General features: G+C 33.9%; 1 pseudogene; it reads left to right on the plus strand.

The window, feature by feature from the left end:
• The first annotated feature begins 31 nt into the window (after positions 1-31).
• LOC120199934 lies at positions 32-13,154 on the plus strand (annotated as a pseudogene).
• Positions 13,155-17,610: the final 4,456 nt, after the last annotated feature.

Genomic DNA, 17,610 nt, shown 5'->3' on the forward strand with positions numbered 1-17,610 from the left:
GTTTGTTATCCTGTAAAATTTGTTATGTTCAATGTTCACATCAGAGCAACAGATGATGTCAACTGATGTAATACGAAAAGCGTATCAAGCAGAAGAGGGTTTTTTTGTCTCTTGTTACCAAACAGTAGCCTATGAAACCACAAATTGCAGCTATTGGATCCTGTTACCTGACTGGTGTTATCTGTGGTGGAACCCTTTATGTCGCCAACCTCAATGATTCACGTGCTGTTTTGGGTAGAGCTGTGAAAGCAACAGGAGATGTTCTAGCCATTCAGCTCTCAGCCTAGCATAATGCGTGCATAGAGTCTGTGAGACAGGAGCTGCAATCATTGCACCCTGATGACCCACAAATTGTAGTCTTGAAGCACAATATGTGGCGTGTAAAAGGTATCATACAGGTAAGTTTCACTATGCTAAGTGGTAACGATTTTTTTGAGTAATTAATTGCTAATATTGTTTAGGTAATAACATCAAGTTGTAAAGTGCGATACTTTTTTCATAGCTGTCATAAGTGGTTAGGAAGAAAAAAGATGAAATAAGACTCGCTTTTTATCTTAAGCTCACATCTCATTTTTCTACAAGAATAGCCGTATGAACAAAGGAGCAAGTATTAGTTTTGTTTATCTGTATTGCAGAAGCATAGAGAGCTCGAACCTTGTTCAAGTTGAGAAATATAGAGTATGCTAGTTATAAATTTTTGAAAAGTTTATTCTATTATACATGATTCTTAAGGAAGAAGCATGAACCTGGGAAAGTGTTTATGTGCTTATACTTTTCAAAGAAGAATTAAAAACATGTCTTTAGTGTTTTTGGAGCAAAAAATTATTTTTATGATTACAAGTTGAGGACAATGTTCAAGCGAATGAAGGGTTTTGATCTTTAGAAAGATTATATCAGCTGCATGGTATCTTCTCTTCCTATATATATATATATATATGTCGAGTTAATCAATTAACGAAATAGCCAAGAGGGGTTGAATTGACAATTAAAATTTTGGTAGAAGCTTTTGCAGAAAATAGAAAATAATTGCACATCAATTTAGAGTGATTCGACTTTCTCAACCAAAGTCTACATCCACTACCTTAGCTATCCACACTAAGGTGGCGTTTGGTTCGCTGGAATGTTTCTGAGAGAATTGGAATCTGTGAAGGAATTGGAATCTGTCAGGAATTGGAATCCAATTCCATATTCTGTTTGGTTGGCAGGAAATGGAATTGGAATCCAATTCCATATTATTTTTGGTTCGCAGACATGTCAGATGAATTTGATTTCAATAATATAAAATGACAGAATTGCCCTTCTTGTTTTTTTTTTTTGCTTTATTTTAGTTTGTTTTACAACTTACATGTAGTAATATATTATAAAAAAATAAAAAAAAAAATTCATTTTATTGATTGATTATTCATTTCAATAAATTATAAAAATCATGCTAATAAACATCATAAGTTAAAATCATCGCAATCAAAATATGTTAATAAGTTACCATAAGATAGAGCAATATTTCGATACATTTCAATCGGAGTATGTTAATTAGTTACCAAAAAATATACCAAAAACTATTTTTATTCAATATATGAATTAGAAACCTGACCCGACACGACACAAAATAATAAAAAAATTATTTTTATTCAATAAAAACATTGACTTAATTGAAAAAAATTATATATAGAGGGGTATTATTGTAATTATTCCTAAATATATAAGGCAAAATTATATATTTTTTTCGGGTCGAGTCCGATTTTTTCACCCTAAACCCGAACCCGACCCGAATATCACACTTAAAAAAAACCCGACCCGACTCGACCTGAATCGACCCGAATATCACACTTAAAAAACCTGACCCGACCCAAACAAAATAAAGTTTCACCCGACCCGACCTGAATATATGAATTAGAAATCCGACCCGACTCGACTAGAAATAATAAAAAAATTATTTTTATTCAATAAAAACAATGACTTAATTGAAAAAAATTATATATAGAGGGGTATTATTGTAATTTTTCCTAAATATATAAGGTAAAATTATATATATTTTTGGGTCGGGTATTTTTCACCCTCTACCCGAACTCGACCCGGCCTGAATATCACACTTAAAAAAATTGACCCGACCAAAATAAAGTTTCACCCAACCCGACCCGAATATATGAATTAGAAACTAGACCCGACCCGAAATAATAAAAAAATATTTTTATTCAATATATGAATAAGTTACCAAAAGATTGATGGGGGGTAGTATGATCAAATTTCAATTCCCTCCAACAAGGAAATTGAATTTCATCCATTCTTGGATGGAATTCACTTTCCCTCATTTGATGGAAAGTTGAAGCCATGAGGGATTCCAATTCCCTTGGAAAACTTGAACTAAACATGGGAAAGTAGTGGAATTGGATTCCAATTCCCACCAATTCCAAGGGATTCCAGCGAACCAAACGCCACCTAAGGATTTTCCACAAATTGACTAATTTGTCTTTCTTTTGAGGACAAAGAGTAACCTTACAAATCCCTCAAGAATTATACCCCCAATTCTTGAGAATACTCTCTCCCAAAGAGAACAATGCAAATTTCACAAACTTACAGAAAACCTCACTAGGCAAGATGTTTGCACAATTCTAGAACAAAGAAAGAACACTCAAGAATGAATACAATTGAGTTCAAATGGTGTTCTTCAAAGAAAAATGAATATTGAATGAAAAAATAGGCTTGAATTTAACAACCCGAAAAAACGAGAATTTTTTTTATATTGGTGTAATTTGGTGAAATTTGGGGGTTAAATTAAAAGTTTTCAAAACTTGTAGGCTATTTTAGAAGTGAAGGAAATTCAGGGACCAAGCCCTGAATTTACCCAATGAGTGTCGGCAGGTTTTATGATATATGCGTATTTTCTGATTTTGAAATCATAAAACAAAAGCTCAAATTCCCTTTCCTTGCACCCTTCTTTCGAACCCGATCCCGACTCCGTCCGACCTCTGATCGCCAAATTGAAACCACCATCATGTTCATCTTTGACCCGTGAAAAAAACCTTGTAAATCAATCATAGCAAAACGCTGCCAAACACCGTGAATTTCGAGTCAATGTCTCGACGTTTTTTTTAGCACCACCACCGAAAAAATCTTAAATTCATCTCCGATCGTTGATACGTTTTCGACACCTCCCGCACCATCGTGTTCCTTGTGTTGTTATGAGTCTGACGGTGTCCTCCTTGTCTTCGTAGGCGGCGGCCCGTGAGGGAGGTGAAGCGGTCAAAGCTTCAGTCGTGTTGAAATCGAGCTCTCCACTGCTCAAAATTTTGAACCGAGCTTAGTAAGTGACTCAAAATCGCTTAAAATAATTTTTGGAAATTTTTAGGACACCAGAGGAGGCTTCACGTGCCCCCACGCACCGCCCCTGTGCGTGGGGAGGCTCAAAATGGTGGTTGGGCATATTTGACCGGCTTGACCGATCCAATCCGACCCGTTGACCCGACCCAGATGCTGTTTTTGTAAATATTTTTAAAAGGGTGCCTAATACGTAATTAATTTCTATTAGGTGTTATTTTTATAAAAGTTGACTGTTGACCACTGTTGACCATAACTTTGACCGGCGTTGACCGGTCATTAAACGGCCGTTGATTTTGTCCGGGTATACCTATTCTGACATTTTTTGATGTCCCGAATCCGTTTAAGAAGTCCGTTTCGCCAAATTCGAACCCAAAAGCCTCCAAATCGTCAGTCAAACCCCTTGACTTTGACCAAAAATTCAAAATTTTGAAAGGTCATATTTTATGTTTTTTGACGTCTTGATTCCGATTCCGCAATCCGTTTGGTCAAATTCAGACTCAAAAGCCTCCAAATTGATAGTCAAACCCGAAAAATGCATATGTACTTAAGAGTTTTAGCTTTGAATGATTAAGTAAGACTTGGGACTAATAAATTATTATTGTTTGAAGGTACAAGAGACTCTCCTGGTCGCTCGACAGCTCGACCCAGCTCCTCTAGATTAGTTAAACCGCATGGGCCTGTATTCACTCGTATGACCCATAAATCTTATGATTTCAGAAATTAATTATGTTACCCACTAGTAATGTAGTGTTATTATGAATTAGGTTCGAAAACTGTAGCAGAGCGTGGCGAGGCTAATACTCAGTAGATCTACAGTTTGACCCTATTATCGAGGTGTATTTCCTGTATACTACATAATTGTTTTAGCTGTTTTGAAATATGGTACATTGAAATCTATGGTTTACTGTTTATTGATACACTGATTTACTGGTGATGGGTTATAGACTATGACTGATATATGATTATTGGTTTTCACTGATATATGATAACGATGATTACGGATTTAAGGAAATTATGCTTACTACATAAATTGTATTTTGAAATACTATTTTGGGTTGGATTGAATTACGGAGGTATAGCTCTGATCAAGCTGGTAAACCTTACGGACCTAATGTGACTCTTGGGTAGGCTCATGTGCCCCAAGATACTCCATTAGGTTGGCTCCCTTTGTTGTGTGCTTAGGGTAAGCCCTACAGACCTAAAGATACAGGCCCCAAAGCCTATCCTTAGGTGGCTTCCTTTTTGTTGTGTGCTTAAGGTAAGCCCTATAGACTCAGTTCTGGGGAACTGCGGATGGTGTACAGGAGAAGGTTTTAAACTACGAGTTTCAAAAGTTAAACTTCATTATGATTTTATGATGATTTACTGAACTATTACTCGTTTATTGTACCTACTATGATTTAATTGTACTATTAGGACACAATGAGCCTAGCTCACTTTTCGAAAAAATGTTTTTCCCCCTTTCAGATACTGTTGGTTAGATACCCCGGATCAAGCACATAGAGGATCAACATATATCTTGAAATACCTCTTATTGTAATGTTTTTATATTTCAAGTTGACTTTATTTTTGGTAACATGGGCCTTTATTTTGGAGCATGGGGTATCGGTACACCTTCAATGGGTATCAGTACCTGCAGTGTAAAATTCAAATATTTCGACCGTTAAATGCCTAGGTGTATCGGTACCTATAAGGGGGTATCGGTACTCATCGGGCATTCTATTTTTCTCAGAGCCAAAAATTTGCATAGGGGTATCGGTACCCAATAAGGGGTATCAGTACCCATTTGGCATTCTATTTTTCTCGGAGCCAAAATTGGCATAGGGGTATTGGTACACCCTATGAGGGGTATCGGTACCTCTCTATTTAAAACTTATTTTTTGCTCGTTTAAGGCTCGAAATACTTTGTAAAAATTAATTCAAAAATATTTTAAGATTGAAACACAATTTTACACTTAAGTAAGGATTGAAATTGACATTTGAAAAACTTGGAGTAATATTTTGATATTCGAAGAATTTAATCGAATATATAATTTAAAATATAAAATCTTAAAATTCATTAACACTTAATTCATTATATCGAAATGTCAAAAAATTTTCAACAATCTCCCCCTTTTTGATATAACAAAACATTTTAGTAATTTTAAGATTTTCTTTCAAAAATCATTTTTGAAACCAATTTTGAAAAATTACTCCCCCTTACTTTCTTCTCCCCATTTTTGTTAAATCAAAAAGACTCTAGAAAATGATTTTAAACAAGAGTTTGAAATTTAAGCCAATTGATATTTATATAGATATAGCTTAAGCTGCTAAGATCACAATCAAGAGAAAGATTAGCCATTAGTTCTATAAATCAATATTCATAAATGATGTGTAATGGTAATTGGTCATATATTCTAAATGTTGTAAAAATGTAATATTAAAAATTAAATTGAAGCTCAAATAACTAATAATCATTCTAATATTATTCAAACCAAAATACACATCCAAACAAACAATTCAAACATCCAAGTTCCAAAACACAAATCCAAAACAATCAAAATGTTTTAACAATTAAGTTCTTTCGAAACCTAAGAAAACAAAGCAACAAACGGTCTAATCTTCCATCGGCGGAGCAGGAGGACATAAATGTGCCCATATATTGGCCACATCACGTGTAAGCGCATTGACCCTCTCATCCATAGCATCGAAACGATGATTCATCGCTTCGTTGATAGCAGTTAGATGCGACTCGATGGAGGCAAACCTCATGTCAAGAGTCTCCATAAACGATAGAAAGTATGGAGGCATCTAACACTCTTGTTGTGTCAGCTCGTTCTCGGGTATGAGATCATCGATATCTTGAAATAGATCTTGAAGTTCTGGATCATCATCAGCTACCGGTGCCGGAGGAGCTTGTGAAGAGCTAGCTCCCGATGTTTTCTCGGTAGATCAAACTTATTGGTACTTTTTCTTTTTCCATCCCGGTTTCTTTAAAGATGTCAAGTTGATTTCATTTTTAAGAGGGATGGCTACATCAAGCCATACCTTATGCTGGGCTTTGATAAACAAATTACTCAGAAGACAGCCGTAAACTAGAGTTTCACAAAGTTTTCTTATTAGGAACAAGGTTTACGGATTCAACGAGTTCAGCAAAGATAATTTGAGGTAGATTTATTTTCTTATTTTTCTGGATACAATGTATCCACCAAAGGTCTAAAGCTCTAAGAGTACAGTATTTGCCTCCGGATGGTCTAAACCACCAAGAGATGATTAGATGAAGAAAACGATCTTGGTGATCTAACACACTCGCACTCGACTTGGCTTTGTAAGGAGTACCTACTACTTCTTTTTCATTATCTAAGCCGCTATTATCTAAACTAAATGTGTTAGCTATGTAGTATGAGTCAATATAAATGAATTAACCTAGAAGATATGATCGAATTCCTATTGTTTCGTTCGAGCTTCATTTTGGACACAAACCACATTGGAATAGAAAATTCGAACAAGTTGTTGGTAAACTACTGGTTCGATTTGAAAAGTTTATCAAATTTCCAAGCTTGTAGGGTACAAAGATATCTAAAGTTTATATCTATCATTGCTTGAAGAGAAGGGATTCGTTCTTCCCGAATTTTATAAGACTCGAAGAGATAAACAAACCTATGGTGGAGATTTTCTCGACAACCAGGTTCGTTAAAGCATGAGTTTTGAATAGTCATTTTGGGATCATCAAGGTTAGGATTTTATGGTTGGATAGGAGGTGGACTTGGAGGTGGGTTTGGTGGTCGGTTTGAACGACTAGATGATGACCTACGGCATTTATGAGATATGGTTTAAGAAATCAGAATAAGATAGATACCTGCAATTTTAAAACATATGTATGCAACAATATCAATCCCAAAACTCAAATGAGTCCTCAATATTTCAAGGTTCTCTAAAATAAATCCTAATGGGAAATTTTGAAAACTATGTTTGAAAATAAATATGTAGTTTTCAAAACAACATGATTAAATCAAAAACAACAATTTCAAAATCAAAACACTTTTTTAATTTCGAAAATTTTAAAAAAAATAGATAAAATCTCATGTTTTTGATGAAATTGGTTGTAGAATCTAGTTTAGAGACATCATATAATCAATGCCCGAAATATAGTTCAACCTAGTACTAATCAAAACTAGTCCTAAGTTAAAAATTAATAAAATAGTGTTTTAGAAAAGTTACCTTGAAAATTTGAAGATTGAGTGAGATTTGTTGTTGTTTGCAGTGATTTGATGAATGTAACAGGATTAGGAGTTGAAAAACACATGATTTCTGACTTGTATTTATTGATTTGAGTAAAATAGAGATTGGGGTTGAGAGAAGAGATGAACGGTGTTTGAATGTTTAGTTTAAGGGTCTTGATAAAATGAGGAATTTAGGGATTTAATACCCAAAACCTGACAGGGGTTATCGGTACCCTTATAGGGGTATCGATACACATTCAAAGAGGGTATCGATACACGTTGAAGGGGTATCGATACATGTTGCACAAAACTGTCAAAAATCTGTATTTATACACTCAAAATGCTAAATTAATTAGCTCTAGTGGTATTGGCAACTCATATATCGAAAATTAACAATGTTCAATCAATCAAATTTATCCTTAAATTTTATTTGAACATAATATTAATTTTCTCTAGAGAACATAAACTCCCCCTAACTAATAGCAAAGAATGCAATCAAAAGAGTTATTTTTATAAGCATTTTTCATTCTTAATTAAAAGTGCTAAAATTATTTTAAACACTAAGTGAAGATAGGTCAGTTAAACCTAATTCTCTTCTACGTGTCCAAAATATTTCTTTATCTAAAGGTTTTGTAAAAATATCAGCTAATTGGTGCAAAGTATCAGCAATTTCTATAACTACATCTTCTTTAGCGACATGATCTCTAATGAAATGATGTCTAATTTCAATGTGCTTAGTTCTAGAGTGTTGGATGAGATTTTTAGTGAGACAAATATCACTAGTATTGTCACACTTGATAGGTATGGTACCTACTTCAATTCCATAATCTAAAAGTTGTTGTTTCATCCATAAAACTTGTACACAACAACTACCGGCTGAAATGTGTTCCGCTTTAGTGGTAAATAATGCAACACAATTTTGTTTATTTGAAAACCAAGAAATCAGCATATTTCCTAGGAATTGACTGAGGTGCTTTTCCTATCTATTTTTCATCCTCCATAATTCACATCAGAGAAAGCATGCAAGCTAAAGCTAGAGTCTCTAGGATACCAAAGTCCTAAACTAGGAGTGTCCTTAAGGTATCTAAGGATTCTCTTAACAACTAGTAAATGTGATTCCTTAGGGCATGATTGAAATCTAGCACATAAGCAAACACTAAACATAATGTTTAGTCTACTTAGTCTACTTGCGGTTAGATAAAGTAAAGAACCAATCATTGACCTATATAATTTAACATCCACACATTTACCTCCTTCATCTTTGTCAAGCTTTGTAGATGAGCTCATTGGAGTGGCTTGGGGTTTTCCATTTTCCAGTCCAAACTTTCTGAGCATATCTTTGACGTATTTTGCTTGATTGATGATTATGCCATCTTTTTTTGCTTGATTTGGAGTCTCAAGAAAAATGAGAGCTCCCCGATCATGCTCATCTCAAATTCACTCTGTATTAGCTTAGAAACTTATTGGCAAAGAGCATCATTAGTAGAACCAAATATTATATCATCAACATAAACTTGAACTACTAATATATCTTTACCTTTTTTGCTTTAAGAACAATGTAGTGTCAACCTTCCCTTTTGAAAAACCTTTTTCTATCAAAAAGTTTGACAATCTTTCATACCAAGCTCTAGGAGCTTGCTTTAAATCATAAAGTGCTTTTATCAATTTAAAAACATGATCTGGAAATTTTGAATCTTCGAAACCAAGAGGTTGTTCCACATATACTTCTTCTTTTATAAAACCATTTAAAAATGCACTTTTAATATCCATTTGATATAATTTAAATTCATTGAAACATGCAAATGCTAATAACATTCTTATTGCTTCCATCCTAGCTATGGGAGCGTATGTTTCATCATAGTCTATGCCCTCTTCTTGAGTATAGCCTTGAGCAACAAGTCTAGCCTTGTTCCTCACTATATTATCACTTGCATCGAACTTATTCTTAAATACACATCTAATACCTACAGTGGATTTATTACTAGGCCTTTCAACTAATGTCCATACTTTACTTCTCTCAAATTGATTTAACTCTTCTTGCATAACCATAATCCAATGTTCATCATTTAATGCTTCTTTAATATTCTTAGGCTCTATGCATGAGATAAATGCAACATAATTACATATATTTCTAAGAGAAGATCGAGTTGTTACCCCTTTTGATGGATCACATATTATCTCACCATCCTTGACATAGTTGTATTCTCTTGGGTAAGAAACTTCCCTTTCATCAATGGTTGGATTCTCGAGAACATCTTGAGTTTCCTCATCTTTCAATTCTTCTTTTGATGATGGTTCTCCAACGTCATTTGTATTTACAATACCCACATCATCATCAACAAAAGAATCCTTCCTTGAAAGGGGATTATCATCGAAAACAACATGTATAGACTCTTCTACCACTAAAGTTATTTTATTAAATTCTAGTTCCCTTGAGTATCCATTTGTGTATGATATCCTTATCTTTAGTAGTAATGAGTTCTTTAGGAACCCATATACTTGTAATGATTTTACCATTAGAGGTTCTTTGGGGACCTCTATGATTGTAGTTTTAAAAACTTTTTCTAACAAAGTTTGATTTTGAACTTTCTCCATTTTCAAAAACGTTTTGTTTCAACTTTATTGAAAGAAGCTTTAAGATCATCAATTTCTTTTTGATGATTGTCATGAACTCTTGAAAGTAAGCTATGCAAATCAGTATTTTTCTTTTCAAAATCTTCGATTTTGATTTGCAATTCTTTAATTTTACTTTCAAGATCATTGTTGGTCTTGGATATGAGATCATTTTTAGTTTTTAATTTTGAAATATCAATTTTTTATTTTAAAAATAATTTCTCAAAATCCGAAGCCAACCCAGTATATTCGTCTACTAACTCGTCAAAAGAATAATCTTCAAAATCAAATGAGTTAGAGATTACCTGAGAATCTTCCCTGGTGGCCATCAAGCACAAGTTCACTACTTCTTGTTCCTCTTCATTTGATGACTCATCATCATCACTCCAAGTAGCCACGTGTGCCTTGTGCTTCTTCTTAGATTGACCCTTTTTATTTAATTACGGGCAATCGTATTTGACATGCTCGGGCTTTTTGCATTTGTAGCAAATGATTGGGTCATTCTCCTTTGGTTCATTTTTGAAGCCTTTGTTTCTTTTGAATTTTCTTCCTTTATTCGGCTTCATTAATTTTCTGAATTGTTTGGCAAATAATGTTATTTCTTCATCATCGTCATCATCATCAGAATCACTCTCAACTTTTGTGGATTTAATAGCAACTCCAGCATTTTTCTTCTTCTCTATCTCCTTCTTTGGCTCATCCCTTTTCTTGAGGTCTACCTCATCTTAAAGCATCATTTCATGCATGAGGAGAGAACCAATAAGCTCATCGAGGGTTAAAGATTTTAAATTTTTAACCTCGATAATCGCCGTCTTCTTTAATTGCCAAGCTTTTGGAAGAGAGTAAACTAACTTCCTCACAAACTTCTCGTTTAGAATGATCTCTTCATATGATTTGAGACCATTTACAATCACGGAAAATCTATCCATCATAGCTTTGATGTCTTCATCCTGTTTCATCCTGACATTTTCATAGCTATGAGTTAGAAGACTAATTTTAGATTCTTTTACCTCGTTTGTGCCTTCATGAGTGACTTGTAGTTTATCCCATATCTCATTGGTAGTTGTACAAGATGAAACTCTCCCGTATTCATCTGGTCCAAGAGCACAAAAAATAATATGGATAGCCTTTGAGTTGAGTTGGAACATTCTTGTCTCTCATTCATTCCACAATCATGAATGAGTGGAAGGTATGATGTATATGTCTTCTATAATATTCCATGCTCCCATATCACTTGCTTGAATGAAGTACCTCATTCTATTCTTCCAATAAGCATAATTTGCTCCATTGAAGAAAGGAGGCTTGTTGACGAGCATTGAATCAAGACTGAAGTCGAAGTTTGAAATAGAGGCCATTGATGACTTGAATATTGATATAACTCTTCTCGAATCGACACAAGAGGTGGTTAAACCTTCAAATGAGTGAGGATCTAATACCAATTGTTGAGTTAATCGATGGACGAAATAGCCAAGAGGGGTTGAATTGGTAATTAAAATTTTGGTGGAAGCTTTTGCAGAAAATAGAAAAAAATTGCACAGTGATTTAGAGTGGTTCGATTTTCTCAACCAAAGTCTATGTCCACTACCTTAGCTATCCACACTAAGGATTTTCCACAAATTCACTAATTTGTCTTTCTTTTGAGGACAAAGAGTAACCTTACAAATCCCAAAGAGAACAATACAAATTTCGCAAACTTACAGAAAATCTCATTAGGCAAGATGTTTGCACAATTCTAGAACAAAGAAAGAACACTCAAGAATGAATACAATTGAGTACAAATGGTGTTCTTGAAAGAAAAATGAATATTGAATGAAAAATAGGCTTGACTTGCTCAAACTTGATATTTAGGGCTTTCTCTTTGATTCTCTCTCAATTCTTGTTGATCAATGACTTCAGAACTTGTTTACATACACCTTGGATTGATTCTAGCCGTTGGGAATCATTTGGGTGATTTTAGAGCCGTTGTAGTGTGAAAACCCTCTTGAAAAGGGCTGCTGGGAGCATGGGGTATCGATGTACCTTCAATGGGTATCAGTACCTACAGTGTAAAATTCAAATATTTCGATCGTTAAATGACTAGGGGTATCGATACCTATAAGGGGGTATCGGTACCCATCGGACATTCTATTTTTCTCGGACACAAAAACTGGCATAGGGGTATCGGTACCCAATGAAGGGTATCGGTACACATTTGGCATTCTGTTTTTCTCGGAGCCAAAATTGGCAAGGGGTATCGATACACCTTATGAGGGGTATCGGTACCTCCCTATTTAAAACTTATTTTTGGCTTGATTAAGGCTCGAAATACTTTGTAAAAATTGATTCAAATATATTTTCAGATTGAAACACAATTTTACACTTAAGTAAGGATTGAAATTGACATTTGAAAAACTTGGAGTAATATTTTGATATTCGGATAATTTAATCGAATATATAATTTAAAATATAAAATCTTAAAATTCATTAACACTTAATTTGTTATATTAAAACATCAAAATGTTTTCAACAAGATATAGGGTGGAACTATCGATGGGAAGAATTACCGATTATAATTCTTGACTCCAGTTGGATGCTTGGGTTTATTTGTAAAGCTAAAAGATGAAAGGGAAATAAGAAATATTTTTGACTACGAGAATATTGGTAATTAAGAAAGATGATGGGAGGTTAAAAATCGTGCTATCGGCAGCTGCCGAAAAGCTTTATGATCTAAAGTTTAGTGCATGCTCTCTGTCTAGCGGTTCAAAATTGTAATTTTGTTGATATGGTTTTTCATAGAATGTTATGCCCTCCCTTTTCTTTTTCTTGAGAATTTTATTGATAGAATTCTCAACCTTTCAGATTTCCAGATTTATTAGTGATGTATATTTGAAAAAGGCTGAGTTCAACAAAGAGCCTTTATATCCTAAATTCCGCCTTTGCAAACCTTTCAAAAAGGCAATATTGAGTGTAGATCCATCAATATCAGTGCACCAACTGTAGCAACATGATCAGTTTGTGATATTTGCATCTGATGGACTCTAGGAGCACCTAAGCAATCAAGAAGTTGTTGGTATAGTTCAGAATCATCCACAAAGTGTAAGTTTCCGCCTCAATGTTTAATGTCATGAACTGTAATCTTTTCTCTTATGCCTCTGAAACTTTCATTTGATTATAGAATATTGAATTTCATCCTAAAATAAGGATTCCGAAAGAACAGAAAAATTAACATTTTATTAGCTTTGGTCTGCATGCAGGGAATTACAAATAGGCTGGTAAAATTGCTCTACAAATTCCTCTGAAACTTTCATTTGATTATAGAATATTTAAGATTGAATATTGAATATTAAATTTAATCAAAATAAAAAATTATATTAAATTTATTTCACATAATATTTTCTCAAAATAACAATTATGTTATTTTTTGACAAATTTGTTTAGTCATAATAACAATTTATAACAAATATTAATTTCTTAATATAAAAAATTATGACAAATAACATTCTTTCAATTTATTTATTTACAATAACATGGTAAATTTAGTCAAAATAAAAAGTTATGTCAAATTTATTTCGTCATAATATTTTGTTAAAATAAAAATTCTGACAAACTTATTTAATCAAAATAGCAATTTATAACAAATATTAATTTCGCAATATAAAAAATTGTGACGAAATAATATTCTTTCACAGTAACAAATTGCAACAAAAAAGTATTTAGTCACAGAAAAATTTTATAAAAAATATTTAGTGTCGAAATAAAAGTAGTGAGAAATTAAATTTTGTTGTAATATGTCTTTTTGTCACGAAAACCTTTTTATTTGATGTCATAATTTAAGTTAATTGTGATAAAATTTACTTTTTGTGATAAAATAAATATTTTATTTTAACAAATATTTTGTCTATATATTTTATATTTAGTGACGAAATAGAAACTGTGGCAAATAATTTTTATTACCGTATTTATTTTCGGCACAAGAACTCTTTATATTTGATGTTAAAGTATAAGTTAGTTATGATAAAATGTTGTTTTTGTGAAGAAATTGTTAATTGATTGTGACAAATATTTTATTGCGATAAGTTAATTATAGTAACAAAATTTCATTGTTACAATAAATACTATAAAATGGTAACGAACAGAATTTTGTCACAATATACTTTACATGACAATGTTGTTCTAATAAACATGGTAACAAATAAAATTTGTCAAAATAAATATACCATGACAAATTTAGTACTTTTAATGATAAATAATTTTGTTGAAACAATCGAAATTTCTTGAAGTGTACTGTTAACCTGGTGCTTGGAATAATAGCCAAATTGAGTGAGGATTCCATCAATGATGTTAGCATGATGCAGATAAGCTTTGGCATTTAACATTAGATCATCAACGAAGAAGAGGTGGGAGACGGCCGAACCATGTCAGGCAAGGGTAAATCCCTTCTGAGCACCTAAGTCAACACAATAATGGATACCATGACCGAGAAGTTCCATGACTAGATCAAAAAAATTTAGAGATAGGGGGTCACCTTGATGTCCGCGAATTGTGACTACTAAATATGGTCATGAAAATATGTGTAAGTATAGACAATCGAACAAGTAATACAATGATGAGTGAGTATCGCATCCACAGGGATTAGAGGAAATTTATAAGTTCAATCACAACAATTAATTATTTCACCTAAGTTAGTTAGTAATGGTATATATAAATGAGAATGATGGCAAAATGAAATGGATATTGGTGGCAATGGAATGATGGTGTAATGTAATATGGTAGGAAATGGAGATGTCATGGCAAAGTGGATAAAAATGTCTTGGCAAAACTAAATTAAGTGTAGCATAATCAATTGAAAATATAAAGGCAAAACGAAATGTAAACACTGGATTTGATTAAAATGACTTTAGACTCTTCACACAACAAGCTACTATGGGAATGAATTATAGGAGTCACTTAGGAAACTTAAATATAACTTCTCAGGATGTTCTTACTTCTATGCCTTATTTGCCCGACAGAGTTTACTAATGGTGCCCTATGCTATATCTAGCCAAGGGACTTGTATGTTCAGGATGCCATGGAAAAACCTATTGACGTTAGAAAGTGCAGGGATCCTATTGGTTCAGATAACAGAATATGTTACGGCAATACCACTTAGCGTCAAAACTAGCATTTAACCTCTCGACAGAGCACTACTCCTTTTAGTCATTTGAAATCCTTAGTTTCTCTCGAACACTAAGGATGTGTTATTTAGTCATTCTCTCGAACACTAAGCATTCTCCTAAGGAATAGCTTCTCTCATAGCTCATACAACCTTAAGGCATTAAACATCATAAGCAAAACAAATAACAGCATACAAAAACAACCATCCATTAAAATAAAACTTAAGTATCCATAAGGAACTCCCACAAAATAAAACTAGTTCATGGTGGGGTTTGAATATTCCAAGTAACAAAGCATGAAACTAATATGTTCCATATAACCTAAATAAGATAAATGAAAGCAAACAACAAAGGGAATGAGGAAAAGCCTTCAACGTGCACTGTCGGAGCTCCCCTCGGCCACCACGAACTACCCCAACTCGATAGCTCCACTCAGACGCCTAGGTCGCCACTCCCTCTAGCTTGTTAATAGAGGAATTCCACAGCAAAAATGATTGACAGAAAAATGAGATACCTTTTTCTCTCTGAAATTAAGCTCAAAATAGTGTGTAAAGTCTCTTTTCTTTTGGTGGTTTCATCTCCTATTTATAGGGGGAATAAACCTATGAATTTATGTTAAAATTCCTAGGATACCCCAAACATGTTTCCTTCACGTGAGGGGGTGTAGCAGAGCTGGCAGTGGTCTCCTCCTGGGAAGTTGGGTGTGGTCCCCTCCTAGACAGCTTGTCACTGGGCGTGGTCCCGACAGGATCAGCTGACCTAAATGGCAGATGTTCCCTCCTAGGTGACTAACGGTTGAGGGCACATGAAGACAAAGACATATGGCTCTTAAAAATATCATATTTCATCTTTTTCGCTTCCAAAATGCCATCTGATTTGGAATTTGTATTCTACTTAGCAGGCTCATCATGTCACGGTAATTCCCTTTGCTTATCAGTGCTCCCAAATCCTGTACATCATCAAACAAAATACCTTCCCCATAACGCAGCACCGTTTGCAAAATAAAATGCCATCACAAAATATATTTCCACCAAATGCAACTATATTCTCCTAAATGCATCTATATGATCCTTTATGAGCTGTTATATATGCAATAACTTAATTGAAAATGCCCTAAATATAGCCTTTTTACGAAGTTATCACACCCCGAAACTTATGATATTGCTTGTCCTCAAGCAATAGATAGTATTAAGCAAAATAAAAATACCATGGCAAGTTCAAGTTTAAGATAGTCATATTGGATACAATTTTAGCCCTCAAAATAGTTGGCTTCAACATGCTAGACTAGTTTGAAAAATCAAGTATTATTCCATAGGGAAAGATCCATTGTGTGAGTATGTGTACTTGTATCAAGACCATGTTTAAAAAATCTATAAAATTTCTAAGCTAGCTCTCTTGTTTTTCAATGACATTTACAAGTTTACTCCCACATTATTTTTTTTTCTTCTTTAACACTGCTACAAGGGGAGACAACCCATCACACCTACCATCCCACACTCTAGGTGAAAGGGAGCATACCTTCAACCCCGATCTATTCAGGTAGAGTCATCCCGTGACTACTTTCATTCACTCATATGATGTGGCTGCCATTTATTTAAATGTAGTTTCCAACCAATACCATGGCATAGCGAAGTGTCCCTCTACAGATATGTCGAAGCATTTATTCATAATTTCATTTTTCTTTTTTTATGTGGGGTTTTCATCATTCACTATAAAAGTTTTATGCCAAGGCATGCAAGAGTTCTCTTATAAAAAATTTATGAGTTCCTTAAACATGGAAACCATACAATCGTGTATCACAAAATTACAAAGAAGCAAGTTCTAGAGTTGGTTCAATCATCCTCAACAGTCATGTACATTCACTTCTAGCCATAAAGAGTTCATCATTATCGGGCATCATTCTAGAAAACTAATATGAACACTTACTAATATCATGGCATATTTATTCTACTAATACTATCAAGCAATGAATTAGGAACCCTACCTCCCCCAAACTTTAGAGAAGTATTGTACTTAATGCTAATTAAAAATTAAGTTAAAACTAGACTATATGTTATGCTATGCGATGCGATACAATGCAATGTACGGTATCTTGATTACTTATGCTGGTGGTGGTGCGACAGCCGTACGACGTGCCAGCTTACACAATTATGTGGGGATGGAGTGTTCAGAATCTGATGCTAATGCTGTAGGGGGTCCTAAGGCCTTAAGGAATCGGGGAAAATTTCCCTCCTAATTTGTATTGGTGTTGCGCACTCTGTACGATTCTCACATGCCTTCTACGTGGGTCCATAAAAATGCAAAATAAATTAACTATCCGAAAAGCAACTGAATATAAAGTAATA

The sequence above is a fragment of the Hibiscus syriacus genome, unplaced genomic scaffold, assembly GCF_006381635.1.
Source record: "Hibiscus syriacus cultivar Baekdansim isolate YM2019G1 unplaced genomic scaffold, ASM638163v2 tig00000340_pilon, whole genome shotgun sequence".
In the NCBI taxonomy this organism is placed as follows: domain Eukaryota; kingdom Viridiplantae; phylum Streptophyta; class Magnoliopsida; order Malvales; family Malvaceae; genus Hibiscus; species Hibiscus syriacus.